We start from the raw sequence: 20,374 nt of genomic DNA, 5'->3' as shown, positions 1-20,374 counted from the left end.
TAATTGCACGTGTCACAGTATCTTACACCTAATAAAAATATATACAGAGAGAGACTCTCCTAATTCAATTCTATACAGGTTTGCAAGCCCCATGGGTACAAATGGGACCCTTGCAGCACTTAATCTCATCACAAATTTGGGAGCAAAGGGTCTGCTCAAAATCTTGGAACACAATGGTAAAAGACAAATTGTCCAAAGATCCATGAAAGAAGCAAGGAGAGTGTAACAGGGACTTATCCATGTTTTAAATAAAGCAAACAGCCTGAGCAACAAAACAAAGAATCACGCTGTTGCAGGGTACATGCAACTACACACGCGGGGTCTCTTGACAAGGCTTATTTATTTAGCCTTAAAAAAACATACAGCACACAAAACAAAATAGCTTCTATTCAGCAGACAAAACAAAATAGCTTCTCTTCAGCATAGCAAACAAAGCAGTTTCTCTTCAGCATGGCAAACAAAGCAGCTTCTCTTCAGCATGCAGGACACAACTGTTCATAAAACATGTACTTTGCAAACAGACCTTATAGCAGCAATCTCCTCAGACCTTTCAAAACCTCTCTCCTGACCAGCCCTCTTGCATGTGTACAGCCTGGGGTTTTAACACCTTGATTATGCAGCTGGGGTCAGACTAATTAAGCAACCCTTCTCAACTTAACCTCGTCACTGCTGCACTGCAAGCCTAAACATAGGTTTTCCAGGTATATGGCTGGTGACGTTCATTCACCCTGTCACACACGTGCAGAAGTGACCAGATTTAAAGGGCTACACATCCAGGCAGGAAAGCTACAACTGCACTGGAGAAAGTCACAATGCCACAGTTTAACTGGGAGGACTGCGACAGACGGTAACCCACACAAGGGACTGATGTTGTGACCAGAATCTACCCCACTACTTGTGAAAGAAAAAAAAACCCATGGGATTTTAAAATTTCCGCCCAGCTGAAGTCACAGACTCTGCAAGAATGGAGAAAAAAATATGTTCCTGGTGTAAAGAGCCCAGCCACATGGAGCAGTGTCCCTTTGGGCCTTATTCGGATGATGAGGATGGTCCCTATATGGCCCCAGAAAAATGGCTGCAGCCAGAGGAATATTTTTTTCAACGTGCCAAGGAACTGCAGCAGCAAGCAATGTGCTGTGGCCACACGGAAGATACAGAAGTTTTACTTGGCAGGGGCACATCCAGTATCACTAATGAGAAAGAATGTGTGCACTGTACTGCTGATGTTTCAAAACAGGAAATCCTACAGGTAAAAACAGCAGAGCACAGGACGCACAAAAATTATGGGGCTACAATGCAAAAGTGGCAAAGAGAGATACCCGGGTGCTACCCAAACTGGGATGTATAGGGGAAATCACTCGTTCTTTTCAGAACATCACAACCTTATAGATCCTACAAGGTTCCCATCTGCTTCGTAGTCTCTTCCTGTGACTCAAAAACCCCAAAAGGATCTATCCAGAATCCTTAGAAATAGAGAAATAAAAGAGAAAAAGGGGGAGCACAGGTTGAGGTATACAAAATGGTAACAAATTATTCAGCTCGGGAGTGTAAGTTCCCATACCAATAAACGTAGGGACAGTGGAGTGTGTAATAACATAAACATTTACACCGCCTTGTGTAAATGCTGTCACATCAAGGTTTCTTTTCTTTTCTTTCTTTCTTCTGGATTTTCCTGGTGCGAAATTTATTTTCTTCGGATCTTGATAATGATTTATTCAAAAGTCCGGCAACCGTCAAATGCGAAGTTCCTCTCCAAATAAATGGACGACAAAAAATGTTTAGGAACAATACAAATATAAAGATCAATGATTGATTCCAAATGGTAAAGGGAATATATCAAAAGCAGAAAGAATGCTGCAAACACTCACACGGGCAGATGTGAGTGCGATCTTGAGGGAGGTATCTTTGTCCTCTCCGCATAAGAATGATGTCAATATAAGAGACACTCCTGTTAAAACAAAGGAGATGAAGGTTGGTAAATATTAAGGGATAAAATTACAATACTCACACGGCCACGTGTGAGCTCACATGTGGAATGGTATCTTTTCCTTCAGTCCCCAAGGTGAAGTAAAGTTTTTCCTCCGTGTGCTGGTACCAAGTCACAAAGTCACTTGAAAACGGAGTTCAGACAACGTATTTACTTTATTAAAACATAAAAACCAGCAATAAGAAAGCCCTTAGGTCTAACACAAAGGGGCTAAAAATAAAATCACCAGCCAGTCCTTGTGATGTCATTTACAGGGAACGTGGTGCGCAGCTAACTCAGCCCGCGTCCGGGTATAGTGCTGGGCTCCTTTGTCCTGCTCCTTGACGGTGGCCTCACTTGTCCAAAAGGCTTAGGGTTTTGAGTAACGTGTTTTGCCCTTTCTTGGGCTTCCTCAGGCTCCGTAGATCTACGTAGATCTTTCTTACTGTTGTTTTTTATGTTTTAATAAAGTAAATACGTTGTCTGAACTCTGTTTTCAAGTGACTTTGTGACTTGGTACAAGCACACGGAGGAAAAACTTTACTTACCTTGGGGACTGAATGAAAAGAAACCATTCCACGTGTGAGCTCACACGTGGCCGTATAAGTATTGTAATTTTATCCCTTTATATTTACCAACCTTCATCTCCTTTATTTTAACAGGAGTGTCTCTTATATTGACATCATTCTTATGCGGAGAGGACAAAGATACCTCCCTCAAGATCGCACTCACATCTGCCCGTGTGAGTGTTTGCAGCATTCTTTCTGCTTTTGATATATTCCCTTTACCATTTGGAATCAATCATTGATTTTTATATTTGTATTGTTCCTAAACATTTTTTGTCGTCCATTTATTTGGAGGGGAACTTTGCATTTGACGGTTGCCGGACATTTGAAGAAATCATTATCAAGATCCGAAGAAAATAAATTTCGCACCAGGAAAATCCAGAAGAAAGAAAGAAAAGAAACCTTGATGTGACAGCATTTCCACTGTCCCTACGTTTATTGGTCTGGGAACTTACACTCCCGAGCTGAATAATTTGTTACCATTTTGTATACCTCAACCTGTGCTCTCCCTTTTTCTCTTTTATTGCTACAATGCAAAAGCTATATTAAAACGAGCTTTATTGATGGTGTGACAACATGGCATTAGAGTGGTCATCGTGCTCACACCATGTTGTCACACCATCAATAAAGCTGGTTTTAATATAGCTTTTGCATTGTAGCCGCATACTTTTTGTGCATGCTGTGCTCTGCTGTGCTCTGCTGTTTTTACCTTTTGGATTTCCTGTATGATGTCTCTAGTGCGAAGCACGCACTGGAACTGGACAAGCATCATATCATGAGTAACTACAAGTTTTACTGCTGGATGTTACATACAAGTGTACATATTTGTGTACTATGCTCTAGGGTAAACAAAGTTCGTGAGGGCTTCGTCCCGAAACGCGTCAGAGTTGGTTCTGACCCCCCCACCTCCTCACAATAAAAGGTTTTTAATCTTCATAGTAGATTGCAGCTCCTTTTTGTTTCACCGTTGCTGTGCTCCGCTTCCGGATTCCACGGACTACCTTCATTATGCTCTAGGGTAGTTTGTCCACATAGGTAGGAGAACAAGTCAGGGCTGCTTACTCACAGTCCTTGACTCCATTATCTACTGGATGGATTTGCATTCATATACATACACTACACACATTATGAGCTTCTACAAACTGTGACCTTATATGAAAACTCATTGATGCACTCATGGTCCAACCTCAAGCAAATTTACAATTTAAAGCAGTTATCTATTGCTATTTTTCATTAAGGATCCTGATGTACTGATATTAAGGACTTTGGGCTCTATGCAGTAAGCGCCAAAAAAGTGCAATCGCCAAGGGTACCTTATCGGCATGATGCTGGCGATTTTCCCTCTCCGTATGCAATAAGTGCCGAGTCCCTTCCGAATCAAGCCGAAAACATTTGCTCCTACTCTGCCAATGATTTGCCGATCACACACAGGTGTATCGGCGTGCATGGTGAGGTGGTGTTAGGTTCCCCAATGAAACTTCTTGCTGAATCTGCCGAAGCAAGCATGTTTTGGATTGGGCGACCCATTTAAAGGCAGCGTGTATTTTTATTCATTCTCTGTGTTGTTGGGAGTGAGAGAGAGAGAGAGACACAGAGCTGGCCGATTTACATATTTCATATTGACTGAGACAGTTGTGGTGTATTTTGAGAGGTTTGTCCTGTGTTGTTTTGTTTTCATCTTTGTCTTGTTTTCACTTTGTAAGTGTTCAGTGCGCTTGTCTTTAAATTTCTTTTCTGTTCTTTGTGAGTGCTAGAGGTATGGCCGCAAGGCGTGGGAAGAGTGATGCTGGTGTGAGTGGTACTGGTAGTCGTGTGAGTACGCATCTGAGTGAACGTAGGATTCAGGGGAGTGCTGTTGCTGCGAGTGCGAATGGTGTTGCTGGGAGTGCGAGTGGTGTTGCTGTGAGTGTGAGTGCTGCTGGTGGCTCTGTTGCTGGTGCTGCTGGGGTGTCTGGTGGTGGGGTGGTAGCTGGTGGCCCGCTTTTGGAGTCTCTTCCATTGGAAGAAGGAGAGTCAAGTCAGCAGCAGCCAAGCTCTGGGCCTGCACGTATTCGGAAGAAACGTGTGGAGCGGCCACGTAATCCTCGGTTCAATGAAGAGGAAAACACAGTTCTTGTCACAGGGATTCTGGAGCACTATGACTGTCTGTATGGGCATTTACTAGGTAAGTCTATCATTGCATTGATTCTTCAAAGACATGTTATCCTAGGTCATGTGAGATGTCTTAATATCAAAATATTATTATCTAATATCTATCAATTAAACTTAATTGTTACACACATATTCCTTCATGCTTTAGAACGACCATAACAATCAGTCTAAAAATGTTGCCAAAGTTCATACAATATTCATGCAAGCTTCCTTACATATGTATGTTTACACGTAAATGCTCATGTGGTACACATATTCCACCTAAACCAGCATGTTTGGTATCTCTTGGAACAGGTAGCAGTTTAGGAAACTGATCGTTTTTACAATAATAATTAACGTCATATATTTTGTATGTATTTCAAGGGCGGACAAGTTCAGCATCAAAAAAAGAAATGTGGGATCAAATAACCTTGGCTGTGTCTGCGTGTGGGAATCATGTCAGGGACCGGGCGAATTGTCGGAAGAGATTCGATGATATCAGGGCAAACTTAAAGAAAAAAATACAAGCACAATGGATGCATGCTTCTGGCACTGGAGGTGGCCCGCCAGCACAATCTCTAATCTTAGCACCATTGGAGGACCAGATGCGGCAAAATTTTCTTCCTGTCGTCGTGGAGGGTTTGCCCGGGGACAAAGATATCGGAATTTATTCTGCTCCATTTCCACCAGGTGACAAATGTTACTGTACTAGGCGTGTCGTAGGTTACAGTTCTTATCTATATTTCCGCTGCAACTTATAATTTCTTCCCAATATAAGCATACCTACATATATATCTGTATATATGTCTCTCTCTCTCTATCTATCTATCTATCTATCTATCTATCTATCTATCTATCTATCTATCTATCTATCTATCTATATTTATATCTAGTTGTCCTACAAAAAGTAACAATTAATATATATGGTGGCAAAAGGTGGCACTGAGTGCTCATTTGCATGTAATTTCCCAGAATCCCTTGCTGCAGTGGAAGCGCTGTATGCTGGGCGATAATGGGGAAAGACAGGGTTGCAGACCTGTCTAAGACATGCAAATGAGTATACAGTAATATTTACAGTTGCTATATATATATATACATAAATTTGTGATAATCTATGCTACACCTATAAACAGGCCATTACTGCCTCATCAAGTCTTGCATGGAAGATAGTGCATTCAAAGGCGAACATTCATAATTTGCACAAACACATTTCGTTATGTTTAATTAAAGCTCTTTTTTGCTTCATGTAGTATACTGAGAGCATAAATAGGAACATGTATCATATGGTATTTAATTGTGTTCATTTGTAGCTCACTTCAGATTTGTCTTTCGCTCATGTACCAGTGTGTGAAACCAGCTGCAATTAATATGTAATCACAGCATAGAGGAGAACACAGGGGGTGGGGTTGGGCACAAGCCAGATCACAGGGTCATGTTATGGTCAAGTCTTGTGGGACGCCTTACAGGTGGTAGAAACAAATAAAAGGTCAGGGTTCTGTCACGTCTTGGGGGAGGGACTACAGTTGTTAGAAGCGGACAAGGTGAACAGAAGTTCATCACATTCATTTGAAATGGTAATTCTATGAAGACTTTCACCCACCAGGCCACTATATATGAAAACGTACGTTAGTCATTCGTTCACGCATATCTTCTTTTAACCTTATAGAAACGCCACATTATCACACCAGTAGCATCTGTGAGCGACACACTGCATGTGTTGATGAGTGTCAGCCACATTGAGCGCTACACCTGCTTCTCTTAAATGTTCACACAGATCACTAAAATATTCATTCACATTTCCACAATTAGGTACTGAATTATAAGCAGAGTCAACTTTGTTGTCATTGTAGTGATGTACATTATTATTGTTAGATTACTACACAACATATGCAGTGTATGTCCAACAGAACACTTAATTTTAAAACGCATTCCTGCATGAACATTGTATGTTGTATGGTTTTTACAATAAATGTGCCAATTAGGTTCACATGTACATTGATGTTAAGATGGATAATGTACAGCTTGGCAGAAATATATTGTCATTTCCTTATGTGATGCTGATATTTAGCCATAAATACTCCCACTACACAAACTTTATGTTAATTATGTACACATGTCAATAAAATTCTTATGTTATTCTTCTATATAGAAGCTCACGTGTCACCTGACACTGAACATGTCTCATCACCTGGCTCATCCAGCTCATTATCAAGCATGGAAGGGGAGTGTATGAGGTGCAGGACATCTGTGTACATTTCTAGATGTTAATTTGCCATGCTAAATAAATGCCTTTCACATGTAATTAACTTCACATCAGTTATTGTCACAGAAGATGTAGTTTTTCATGACAACATGTATTGTGTGTATTGTAAACTATCAGCTAGGAGTTGTGAGGTTACAACAACCTTTCATTCATTCTTCTTTCACACTGAGTCGAAACATAATTGTTACTTCAAGCATAAACTTTTAATTTGACACAAATGAAAAATTATGGAAACATGTTATGTGTTACACTGTGAGAACAACTCTCATTATATTGAAAAACAAGTGAAAGTTCCATGGCAGTTCATAATGTCTTTCGTTATTTGTAGAACCAGGTGTTGCCACTCAAGGACAAATTCACTCAAGTGACCATGAAGATGTTCCCACTCGTGGATTAACCCAGCATTCAAGTCCTCCTGCTCGTGACACCTACTCAGCTATTGCAGCTTCTGAAGAAAGAATCTTGGGTGAAGAAAATCGTCTCCATTCAAAAATGATGTCAGTGCTTGAAAGGATGATATCACTGCAGGAAAGGACAATATCACAAATGTCACAAATTGAAAGAGTCATCATCCAAGTTCCTAAAGAAATACAAAATGTAAACAGGACATTACAAGCAATAGTTGTGAATCTAAGCCAAGCAAATCAGTTGTGAATTACTGCAAGAGAACAACAATTCCACTTTACCCCATCTGAGGATGGATCTTTATTTACATGCTGCTACTTTTTCTCCAGAGTCATCAGTTCTTCATTCCCCAGTTGTGGATGATACCGGTACAGTAGGTGCAAGTTCTGTGCAGGTCCCTGTCAACATCCAACCGCTTACATCTGTTCAAAATCAGGAACGGACACCTACAAATGAGACACGAAAAAGAAAGTTAGGGCAACAATTACTACTAACCAGCTTTTGGAAAAAGATTAAAACACCAAAACAAGAAACTGCTCCAACCTCAGTCGTGCAATGTTTAGCAACTGGTTCACAACTGCCACAGGCCACACCCAGTGCCCCTGAAGTGCAACAGCCCACACCCAGTGCCACTGAAGTTCCACAACCCACACCCAGTGCCAATGAAGTGCCACAGCCCACACCCAGTGCCCCTGAAGTGCAATAGCCCACACCCAGTGCCACAGAACCGCCACAGGCCAGTACAAGTCGTACAGTTAAGGCCAAAGTACTTGGCAAAGGGAAAAGGCAAACACAATATCTAAAGGTCTGGGAACCATGGCTGGCCCAGGTAGACATCCCAGGAGTGGATGCCGCCACAATTTTGCTCTAATATATATAGGTGCGTTCTCCTTTGAGGGCAGATCAGACGACAAGACATAGGGACTTACAGATAGCAGTCTGCCCCACAGGCCTAGAGCTGGAAAAAGGACACATAGGAAGGGCCCGCCCCAGAAAACCCCGTAGTCGTCGAGCACGATGGCCAACAATCAGCAGCAAGAGCAGAAACAAGAAACATCCGCCTCTCACCTCCCCCCCCCCTCCTCCTTTCCTTCCCCCCACCCCTGTCCCCTTGTCAGGTTCGTCCCGTCTTGTCTGTAATGTGGTCTGTAGAGGTGGGTTAGAAGTGTATATATATGTGTGATTGTTTACAATTGGAACCGATACATCGGGCTGTGTTACGTTGGTTGTACTTGCAATTTCCAATAAAAAATTTAAGTTGCAAAAAAACAAAAAACTCACCCAGCTTAAACCACCCGAGAATATGGCTAAAGAACCCAATGCAGTTGGTCACCCTAAACTCAGGGAAGAAAGGATCGCCCGACGTAGGGGAAAATACGCGACTAAGTGGTCAGAAGAAACACTGTGCTTGGGAAAAGTCCTCCTCGAGCGACTGAAGCATGCTGAGCTCAAGCACCATCTTGAGGATGACATTACTGACCTGGAGAAAGGTTCCAATCCCAGCGGGACTAAGGGTTCTCTTCCTCCATCCACTCTCATTCGAGACACAGAGATACCTCGAGTGAGAGTGGAAGGATGGGTTTTAGCCGTGGCAAGCCCGAGCTTCCCACAAACAGGGGAGGTATCTAACAGGGACTTATCCCTGTTTAAATAGAGCAGCCTCAGAGCTCTGAGAATCAAGCAGAGAGATTGTTTATTGTAGCTACTCATTTAACTAGTCCCCACCTAGAATAATGGGAGCTCTGTAAAAAGCCTCATGTGAGACACAGGAGAGAGATTCCTTAGCTCACATTTGGGCTGAAAGAATGAGAGAAGAGAAGCCTACACACAGATACTGTCTTGAGTACAAAGGCTGTGCTGAGATCAAGACACCCAGAGACCTATATTTCCTGGACACAGAGGACTCAGGAACCTGCCACAGACTGATATGGAGGGCCATCTGCTTAAGGTTCCTCTTCAGACTTGGGGGTGATAGACGGGTAATGAGAATATCCCTCCAGTCCTGCAGATAGGGTCTGGCGAAGTAAGTTAGCCCTTACAAAGAGATAGGGGTTTGTTATGTTGTATTTTTTGTATGTTTTTCCTGGATAAAGGAACAGGCTCAATGAAGCCAAGATATAATTTCAACCTAATCGGTCTCCATTATATGAGCCTCTGCACACATCACTTACAGAGAGAAAAAAATATATACAGTATCAATGCGATCTGTCCAGCATTATTAATGAACGCAGTTGTAATGATAGTGTATTACTCAACTGTATAGGCCTGTAGCTCTCCACAGTGATGTGCAGCTGATAAGCACATCCCTTTTCTACTTGGGAACGTTACCTTGCTCAACTACAGTCCACTAGGCGCTTCTCTCCTCTATGTGTGAGGAGTGTGTTTCACACTAACAGTGCTTCTTCCAGGGAAGAGGAGGGATGTGCAGAGAGGGGGTGGGGAGATAGAGAAAGGATATGATAAAAGTAGAGGGGTAGAGAGAGATAGGGGTAGATAGAGAGAGTCAGAAAGAGGGGAGAGAGGGAGGAGAGGGGAAAGAAAGGGGAGAGGAGGGGAGGGAAAGGTGGGAGAGAGAGGAGGGGACAGGAGAGAGAGGGGGTGAGAGGAGGAGGGGTGTGATAGAAGGGGGAGAGAGAGGAGGGGGAGAGAGGAGGGGGAGAGAGAGGAGGGGGAGAGAGGAGGGTGATAGAGAGGAGGGGGAGAGAGAGGAGGAGGAGAGATAGGGGAGGTGAGAGGAAAGGGGGAGAGAGAGGAAGAGGGGATGGGAGAGAGATAGGAGCGGGGGGATAGAGAGGTTGGGTAGAGGGAGAGGGAGAGAGAGGAGATGGAGAAAGAGATGGGGTGGAGAGAGCGGGGTGGGGAGAGAAGGGGGATAAAGGGAAGGGGAAGAGAGAGAGAGAGCAGTTAGAGAGAGAGGGGGAAGGAGAGATAGAGGATGGAGAGAGAGGAAGGGGGAGAGGGAGAGGAGGGGGAAGAGAGAGAGGAGGAGATAGAGGAAGGGAGAGAGAAAGAAGAGGGGATGAAATAGGAGGGGAGAAAGAGGAGGGGAGAGAGGATGTGGGGAGAGAGAGAGGAGGTGGGGAGAGAAAGAGGTGGGGAGAGAGAAAGTAGGGAGTAGAGAGAGGAGAGGGAGAGGGAGGAGGTGGGGTGATAGTGGAAGGGGGAGGAAGAGGAAGGGAGATAAATAGGTGGGAAGAGAAAGGGGGAGAGAGGGGAAGAGGAGATAGTTGGGAGAAGAAAGAAATGGAGGGAGAGAGAGGAGGAGAGAGAGAGGAGAGGGAGAGAGAGGATGTGGGAAGAGAGAGGATGTGGGAAGAGAGAGGAGGAAGTGAGGGAGAGGACGGGGGATGCCTCACACCAGGTCATCAGCAGGCTCCACACAGAACTAAAAAGCTCAAAAGAGGAATTTCACAGTTTAGTGGTGGAGCTGGAAGATGTTCACAGTCCTTGTACGGATCTTGAAGTCTCTCCAAAGGAGCTTCTCACCCTCAGTGCTTGAAGTCTCATGCCGGGAGACCTGGAGTCTCAACTCAGAAGTGTATAAATGGAAGGAGGACTACGAGAAGGCCCTGAGGGTTATAGAGATTGTGAAAAGAAAAATAGAAACCTGACAGAGGAAGTTTCATATCTAGCTGATAAAGCCAGTAAAGACGTTAAGGAGAGGTAACAACTAAAATGAGGAAAGTTGGAAGTACAGTTAGAACTGGAAGAAGCACAGTGGGCACTTCACCAGGGCCTTAGCCCATCTCTAAAAAGGGCTCCAATAGAAATCCTGTATCTGGCTCATGAGTCCAGCAGGCAATTGGTTAATTTCAGCTACAGAGAATTGGCTCATCTCCATCTGGCTCATCAGTGAGGTAGACAAGCCTTCTGCTTAAACTGTAGGGGATCTCTCTAGCACTGAGAAAGTGTGTGCTGTCAGAGAAAGATCCCAGGGAACCAGACCCTCTTTTCCAGGATGCAGCAGACCCTGGAACACACCAGAGGGTGCAACCCATGGACACCAACCCAGATCCATACTGAGGGAAAGAGCCCCTGCTAACTGGTACTTCTTTGGACTTTGGGTCAGAGGCTGGTAAGAGGCCTAGTCTCCCAGTCCTGCAGATAGGGACAAGAAGAGGGAGTTAACCCTAACAAAGGAATAGGCAGTTTTGTATTTGTATGCTGTCTTAAAGATGTGTTGTATTTGGAAGATATGGGCTTAATAAAAGCCAATGTTTATTTCTCCAATCTATATATGTCTCCCTGGTTATACCTCTGCAATAGTTTCCTACACAACCCGTAGACTCTACAGGCATAGCCTCATTTATTGCAACCTGTGGCATGCTACAGCGTGACATGTACAACGCACCCGTAAAAGAAGCAGCCATAGTTCTGAATCAACCTCTTTTATATGTTTCTCTGTATATTTCAATCGGATAACCTACTTAAAAATTTGGATCACTCTCTTGCACATGTATTCAAATATGTCTACAAATTAACTAGCTTTCCCTCTCTCCCCTCCTTGCAAAACCCATATTTTCGTGTGGTTTCCTTCCTGTCAAATTTTGACCATACGTTTTAGAATTTTCAAACTTATTTGAAAAGTTTGATTGAAACATAGGGAAAGTGAACATACAGTATTTCTACGAAAGAGCATTGATCACTACTTTAGATTAAACTGCAATTTCATGGTGGAAATGTATGAGTTTTGCCAAATGTTTAGTCCTTTAAGGTTTGGTGAAATGTTTTTCCAGAAATCAAATTTGGAAAGAAAAACCTGCTAAAAATATTATGACTGTATTTTGGATAGCTTTGCACATCTCTAATTGAAATGTAAAGATCTCAAAAGTCAAACTTAATGCTAAAGGAATAAAAATATATAGTTATCTGCATCTACTGTATACAAAAATACATTTAGTGCATGTAAAACCCTATAAAGGGTTACTAGAATGGTTGGCGTGTACCGGGAAACCCTGTATTGCTATGGGATCCAGACATCACAGAGAGTACTGTATCTAAGGGGAGCGGTAAATTCGAGAAGATTAGAGAGTAGAGTAGCCTCGGGGAGAGTGGATAAGTAATGGTTATAAAGTAATTGCATAGACCAGGCCCCCTTGTTTATTATGTTGTAGATAGGGACGGTACCCTATAAATCAGGATCCCAGACGAAGATTAAGGGAGTCCACAATAATCTTTGAAGTATGCAAATGGCATACTAGAAAGGGCCTCAGAAATGAAGAATCTGGTGCCAGCTGATTGGCTCTAACCATGGATCTGCCTTCACAGTCCTCTCCGGCGTCAGGGTAGTGGGGTCATTCGTACAGGACACGCATAGAGGCTCAATGGGACTAGCAATACTGGGATAATACTGAGGGGTTTACCCCAAACAGAAGAAAGAGGGGGGTCTGGATCTCAGAACAGTTAATAAACTAAGAGATATACCTCCATCTGAGTGTTAAGAGTAGGCATTCACGGAAGCACCTTATTTTATTTCTTTATTTCTAAAAATGTTTAACCAGGAAGTAATACATTGAGAGTTACCTCTCGTTTCCAAGTATGTCCTTGGCACAGAGCTATAAAAAAATACATGGTTACATTAAAAGAACAGGGTTATACAGTCAAACCATGGACAGATAGGGTTGGAAAACTGGGTACCGGGGTAAAGGAATTTGTGAGTTTCAGATTGAAATAGAGCAGCTTTAACATCACCAGACATAAGCGAACGGCAGCAAACGGCTCACATTCTTTGGCTGCCCTTCGGCTGCGCCAATGGCTTTGCGCCTTTGGGGCAATGCAGATGCACACTGGGGTGGGTGGCTGAGATGCAGTGCAGCTGTGAACAAAAGCTCTGTGTGTCCTCATGGCTAATTAACAATACTATGCACCTAAAGCATCAATAACAATAAATAAATAGAGAAACCATATCATGCTGTATAAAGTGAGGTGTGCGGACCTTCACTATGCCTGAGGACCTAAATAAAAGACTATTGTATCACAAAAGTCATTGCACCCATTACTTCACAACCTTGCTACAGTACCTCATCGCCCAGCCATCTGAGTCCAGCACCCTGGGACAAGGTAAGCCATGTAGAGTATTCATACATAACACACCGATATAATCTCCCTAGAAGCCAGACAGTGAGGGTTACACACACACACACACACACACACACACACACACACACACACACACACACACACACACACACACACACACACACACACACACACACACACACACACACACACACACACACACACACACCATAAATTCATTTTCTGTTCCATTTCATTACTTCTACTTCCTGTGATCTTATTCACTCTGATGCCCACTTAAAGAATATGAATAATTTTTATTAAGGAATTATCTTGACAGGTGTTTCAGTTTGACAAATGTTACTCTATCTGCAGGGACAGAAATAGAAATTTACTGACAAAGAATACAAATTCATTACAAGTCTAAGGAATTATGTAATTTTTGTGACAGTGCTATTGAAAATTAAATTTTCTTATAATGATTATTATCTATAATTGATTTCTCTAGAGCGTAATAATTACATTGTATTATAGTATTATGATAATAATGAAGACTTGTCATTTGAATATATTTAGTTCTTAAATGGAATTAAAAGTAAAAGAATAAACCTGACTCAGTACAATAACTAATTCATGTTTTTATATGTCATTCAGATACTATATAGTACAGTAGCTCTCAATATCCTAATGGCTGTTTTGTGAAGTACTCTTTACACGAATAGTGCTCATGGGGGCTGAAAGTAGGGTACATGGGGTGTTGCAGTCCCCCTGGGTTTATACATATCTTGATTTTGGTAATGTATGTACAGTATGTTCCAGCTTTAAAATGTACAGCACTTCCACACATAAAATTGTTACTGCATTGCTGGTGCTATATAATTATCAGGCTAGAGTCCACAAATATATTGGTGCAAATATTTTTTGTTTTCACTATATACAGTACAATGCTTTGTACGCTCCATGCCTGCACTGTATTTTCCCCTCCTACTTTCCTTATATCTCTGCTTAATTGAGCCCTCATTATCGGCAGCTAGAGAAGGAAGGCCACGATTCTTATGTGACCTTGCCAATCTCTGAATAACATGTCCACTTCACTTTGAACACACATGAATAAGAATATAGATTGATACATATATAAAGAGATGTGATTAAAATAATTAAAACGCTCAACAGTTAAGCGAAATAGTTATTTGCTTTTAAAACTTTGGTTGCGTAATGACCCAGAATCTTTGGGAAGAAAGCATTTTCCACATTTAAAATGTGATAATGCATGCATTTTTAATTCATATATAAATCAATTTTAGTTCCTTCTTGCAATCATTTTACTACACCTTTCTTGTGCGGTACATTTATTTCGGTGAATGTTTGTATATATTTTTTACCTGAACTTAATGCAGACCAGGTCTCCAAGGTACAAAACTGCGGCAAAATCAAAGAAATAACTCCCATTCGTTTAATAAGCCTATTTGCATATTTAATAGGTATGCCAATAAATAGGATTCCCCTCTCACCCTGACGCTTTGAGAGAGAATGTTTAAACGTGCCTAAATTCAGTTTCCTATGTTCAGCTCAAACTCTCTCGAACCTGGAGAAACAGAGTTTGAACTAAATATAGGCGACCTGAATTTGGGCAAGTTTGCACAACTCTAATGGGAATACGTTGCCTTGATTAATCTGGTGTCAAATTTCTTCCCTAGTTATGCAGCTGTAAGAATATGATAAGTACTCCCTATGTTTTATAAGATTCTTACCTGCAAAATAGGGGCACAACTGATGCACAATACAAGATCGATAAATAAAGTATGTTCCATTCTCGTTATATACTGTAGATGTGTTTTTTATTTGATAAATTGGTGCTATTTTTTGCCCCAATGTTGCATTTGGAGGACTTTGATAAATGACCCCCTAGAATACAGATAAAATATAAAGCGAATAAACCTTAATTTTTGCCTCAAAAAAATTAAATTGAGATTTAAAGCGGCAGATACTCATAAGAGCAAAGTGTACTAATGGCAGTGAGATTTTTAAGGGGTTACATTTGGGTGATTGATGCATTTGACATCTATAAGTAATTTTGAATGTCAGTTTGTAAACATGGTGTGCTGAGAATTAGAAGACTACTCCCTTTTATCTAATGTCACTGTTCATCAAGAGTTTGTCCAGTCCCTCTCTCCCCCTCTTATCTTTATTAACTCTCTGATAAGGACAGTGTGGGCTAAGAGTATAGAAAACATCCTTCTCCATTCAGAGGCCCCTAATAAATACCAGTTGTAATTCATTTTCAGAGAAACAAAATAAGCAAAATATTTACTTTTGGCATGATTCGATTAGTTTAAGGAATCCACGTTGACCCTTTCAGTATACATCTGCATTGTCCCAAAGGCGTAAGTATGAAAAGGTTCCCCAACAACTGTTCCCCTATGTATAAACCGGCATGCTAAGGGTTAACATCTGTGATTTCTTGCTGCTATGTGTTTCCTCAACCCTATCCTCTCCAGTGTTTATGACTGGACAAAGGAATTTCAAAGCCCAGCTGAATTCATTCAAAACCATTTCAGTCTACATCTGCATCACCCCACAATGCAGGCCTATAATACCTCTTCTAACACAATTTTGTCCCTGTACAGTATGTAACTGTTACAAACACCCATAATCATACATTATCTCTTACTGTCCAGTAAATGTTTGTAAAATTGAATGTATTACCGCTGTTCATTTAATGTAACCATATATTGTCATAGCGCTGTGCCCAGGACATTACTCTCAATGCATTACTTCCTGGTAAAACATTTTTTAGAAATAAATAAATGTAAACTGATAGTATCTTTAAACTCCTTGACATGTCACACTCAAGTTGATGGTAGAGAATGTACTTACAATTTTTTGTGACTTTCCATAGATTGTAAAATGCCAGATGAATGTCAATGTGAGCTTATTTTAGCTCAGTGTGTGATACATATTTGTCAAGGGAGTCCCCGTACCAAAAAATACTATGTTCACAGACACATTTCTTGTTTATTTTGCAAACAATTGCTTGCGCCCATAAAACATCTAGACAAGTTGTTACTGAAATAAAACAAATATAGATTATTATGCCAAAATTACAGTTGTTCCTACTTGTGCAATTCCCTAGCGCGTGACAAGACTGGAATAAAGAAGATAAACCATTTTTTAAAAGTGTAATGGTTCATGCATCCGTGTGTAGGGTAGGAAATGTTTCAGTTTTCCAAAAAGTGCATCTTGATGCACATCTCTCTCTCTCTCTTTTTCTCTCTTTTTTGTTCTCTCTTGTCTTCTTTTGTTCCTTTCCTGTCAGAAATACCAGTAACTTTCTTACTTTTCATGCCGATCTTTGAACCATATAACTACTTGCCAATTTACTCACGAGGATAAATGTGTAAAATAAACTCTTTTATTGGCAACGCTGTATTAAAAACTTCACCAAACTTGTGAGTGCATGCCCATTAAAAGCAAGTTTTTATGGGGGTATTTCTTTTGATGCACCTTGAATAATAATTTTGCACTGGTTATGACAATGACCATATCAAGTTAGTGATTATGACCTTGATGGTCATTTTATTTTAAAATTGATGGTCATTTTAGTTCTTTTGTCATTGAGAGAGGGGGGGTTAGTGTAAATTACTGACTGTTCTTACCGTATATACACAGTACAATACTTTTACACATGCCCCCCCCTTCCTGTAGTGCTGCAGCTCTGAAAAAAAAATATTGCATTAAAGGCATTGAGTATTTCACTTTATCTATATTGCACTAACTATATACTGTATAACTATAACACTGTATATGAATATGTATATGTGTGTGTGTATATATATATATATATATATATATATATATATATATATATATATATTTATTTTGAGTGCCATACTTACAGTACTTATATCATACAGTAATTACCTTACTATAGTGCCTTACTACATTTGGTGTACAAATACTGTATAACTATAACTAACTATAACAAGTTATGGATTGGAGCATTAAAAACATTAAACAATGAAACAATTTAAAACAATCAAGTGTTTTTTTTAGTTAAAAACATTTTTCTATAAATTTTGAATGACTGCACAGTACACTACACAAAAATCAAATAGAAAAATTGTTCGGAAATTGGCTGGCTTTCCAGGGAACAGCCCTTGTATGCTTCAAAAGGCCATTGATGGTGTCTCTCACAGTTCTCATAACATGAGTGTTAACAAGAAAATAACGCTGCACTTCTTCCAAAACTGTGTCCCTTAAATTTGCTGGCAGAGCCTTCTTGATTTTATTCCCTTCATAATTTACATTGAGGGTCCACTCGCTGTACATCTCAAAACTGACGTGGTGTTCAAAGATGAACAGGGCATATTTCTGGGCTAGACCAGCACTTCCGATCTTGTATTTCTCCCGTACGCGCTTGGGCAGTTCTCACAAGATGATGTCTGGCAGCGTTACAATCCTGGGTGCTGGAGCGGGTGTGCTTCTGGCAGCGGGCGAACGTAGGTGGTCTGGGAGGATGCTATCCTCCTGTCGTGGGCTTATCGGGGTTGTCATCTCTTGTCATGACCTTATCGGGGTTGTCATCTCTTGGATACTTTTTGAAAAAGCGCTATTTTAGCGTGAAACGCGTCAGAGGTACATCCTTGCGCCACCATGCTGTACTCCCACAGTAAATAATATTGTTAGTTAATTTGCCTAGCCCCGGATTGCTTTTTCATGGACCAGCTGTGCTTCTCACTCCCCACGTGGATTTTCACATCAATAACATCTAGGTTGCAAACTTGGCACATGGTTTGGCTTTGGCACAGTGTATGTCTTTTTAAATGCATGTAGTGTGTCCTATAACTTAACTACATGTTACTGTTCCATTTCTCCATAAGGAAAAGATCCAGTATAACTCTGAGTGGCGACACTGCAGTTGCCATCTTTTTGTAGCTACATCTGAAAAAAACCTCTCTACAGGGAAAGAGAATAAGCGGGCACTGCGAGCAAAAAAGTATAGAGGCTGGACTGTGCTAAACAAAACTGCCTTTATTAATCCATGAGCAAAAAATAGAATAAAAGAGGAGAATAGGTCCCATGTGCGCTCTAACGTGTTTCACCCCTATGGGGCTTTGTCAAAGATTTACCTCTTTGATTGGGGGGCTCATCCTCCCTAATGATTGGGGGGGCTCATCCTCCGTAATCATTTATTCCTGTAGCTACATCTGCCACTTTATTTAAAAATACACAATTTAAAAACTGACACTGCAGTGGTAAGCTATGGAAGGTTTAGGCAAAGGTAGATAAGCAGGTATGCATGGGTATGGAAGGTGGAGTGGCATCTGACCTGGGTCCGACAGCTCTGGGGGGAGTGACCGGTCGATGCTGGAAGTTCAGTCCATTAGAAAGTTAGGACAAAATTCCACATCGTGCCCTCTGTTTTATGCAGGGCCCCATATCATCTCAGCTGCAGGGCCCCCTCTAGCTACCCCCAAGTGGTTCCAGCCAGCTGGCTCATGCTGGAAGTTGAGCCAAACCAGAAGTCGAGCCAATCTTCCAGATCGAACAACAGGACTCCGGCTCCTGTCTACCATGTAAAACCTTTATGAGCAGAGACCTCCCCCCAAGCAAATATATTAGAAAAGGAGAGGAGAGAAAGAGAGAGGAGAAGAGGGAGGAGTACGAGAGATGAGGGAGAGAGAGGGGGATGAGGAAGAGTAGAGAAGGAGGGGAAAAGAGAGACAGAGAGATTGAGAGAGAGATTGAGATTAGGAAGGGTCTGAGGGAGCCATCGTCACGGAGTTGGTAGACTCTCCATCAATGAAAGTGTTAAGAGGTCATGTAGGTTCCAATTTGTTGATTTAAAATAGCAAATAATAGCAAATAATAACTTTCAGTCTCCCCTGCCTGTGATCCCTGTAACTTGTTTAATTAAGGTCCCTTTAGCTGATTTCTTTTACAAACACCGAATGTAATTAAAAAAGTAAAAGTATTGGGTTTCTATAGGAGACACATATATCCTCATTTTAGAAATTTTTATGCATGCGTAAGGCTACATTAAGTATAATCATATCATTCTCTACTCAGAAAAGAACATTCCACTTTGCACCTTTGTTTCTAAAGTAAATGTTGCAAGGTTAATGTCATAACAAAAATAACTTGACACATTTACCAACACATAAATTACATGTAATTCTGTTAAATCATGATTTTCATTCAGCAGTGCAATTTTCTCAAGCTGCTCTTTATTTTGTCTCTTTTCTTGTAATTTGTTTTCATGTATCCTTTGACACATAAATCTGAACATCATTTCCATCAGGTTATTATGCCGAAGGACTGCCCACCCACTGGTAGGTCGGGATGTACAGACAATCTGTGATTAGAGGGGACCAAAGAAGATAGGACCTGACTTGCATTTATATGAAGGGACTGCCCTGATGCAGTCAATGGTGTAATCCTCCACCTGGTAGCCCCCCAAAACCTTTAATAACTATGTTCCCCGTTTACCAGATCTGTGACTGGACTCGTCAGGAGAAATTTTAAGTTGTTTGGACTTTGTTCAATAAATTCCTTTTTATATAATTTAAATTTGGTTTGCATTCCTTGCTTTTGCCTCATTGCGCAACTCACAGAGAAAGATAAAGGCGATGTGACAAGTTACCACATCCATTGTCCCCAGAAGGTACCTGGTATCTAGTCTGACTGGTGACCGCTCCTAGCGGTAGATACACAAAGCTCTATTAAATCTGGACTACTAATGTGACGTTAACTAAATACTGTAGGTAATGTCCGTTCGTTTTCCTCAGTTTAACAGGTATCCACAAAGTTAACGACATGAAAAAAAAACAACCATTCTGCAAACTAGCATCGTTACATTAGCTGCATTAAAGGCGATTTTCAATGTGAGGAGACACATTAATCAATACACTGCCCATGCATATTGACAAAACTATAATGTCCATTCTAATTAATGCACATGCGTTACTGATGCGTTACGCATGTGCGTTACCTAAAGCTAACACTCATGACCATGTTAAAATTCAA

At 41.2% G+C, this 20,374-nt stretch overlaps 1 protein-coding gene across 1 annotated transcript in view; it reads right to left on the bottom strand.

The window, feature by feature from the left end:
- The window catches only part of LOC142499986 (uncharacterized), a 110,154-nt gene that overhangs the window by 81,521 nt on the left and 8,259 nt on the right, over positions 1-20,374 (bottom strand). The window lies entirely within an intron of this gene.

The sequence above is a fragment of the Ascaphus truei genome, chromosome 7 (genome assembly GCF_040206685.1).
Source record: "Ascaphus truei isolate aAscTru1 chromosome 7, aAscTru1.hap1, whole genome shotgun sequence".
Classification (NCBI taxonomy): Eukaryota; Metazoa; Chordata; class Amphibia; order Anura; family Ascaphidae; genus Ascaphus; species Ascaphus truei.
Note: the sequence above shows the minus strand (reverse complement) of the source record. Positions and strands in the feature narration are given on the sequence as shown.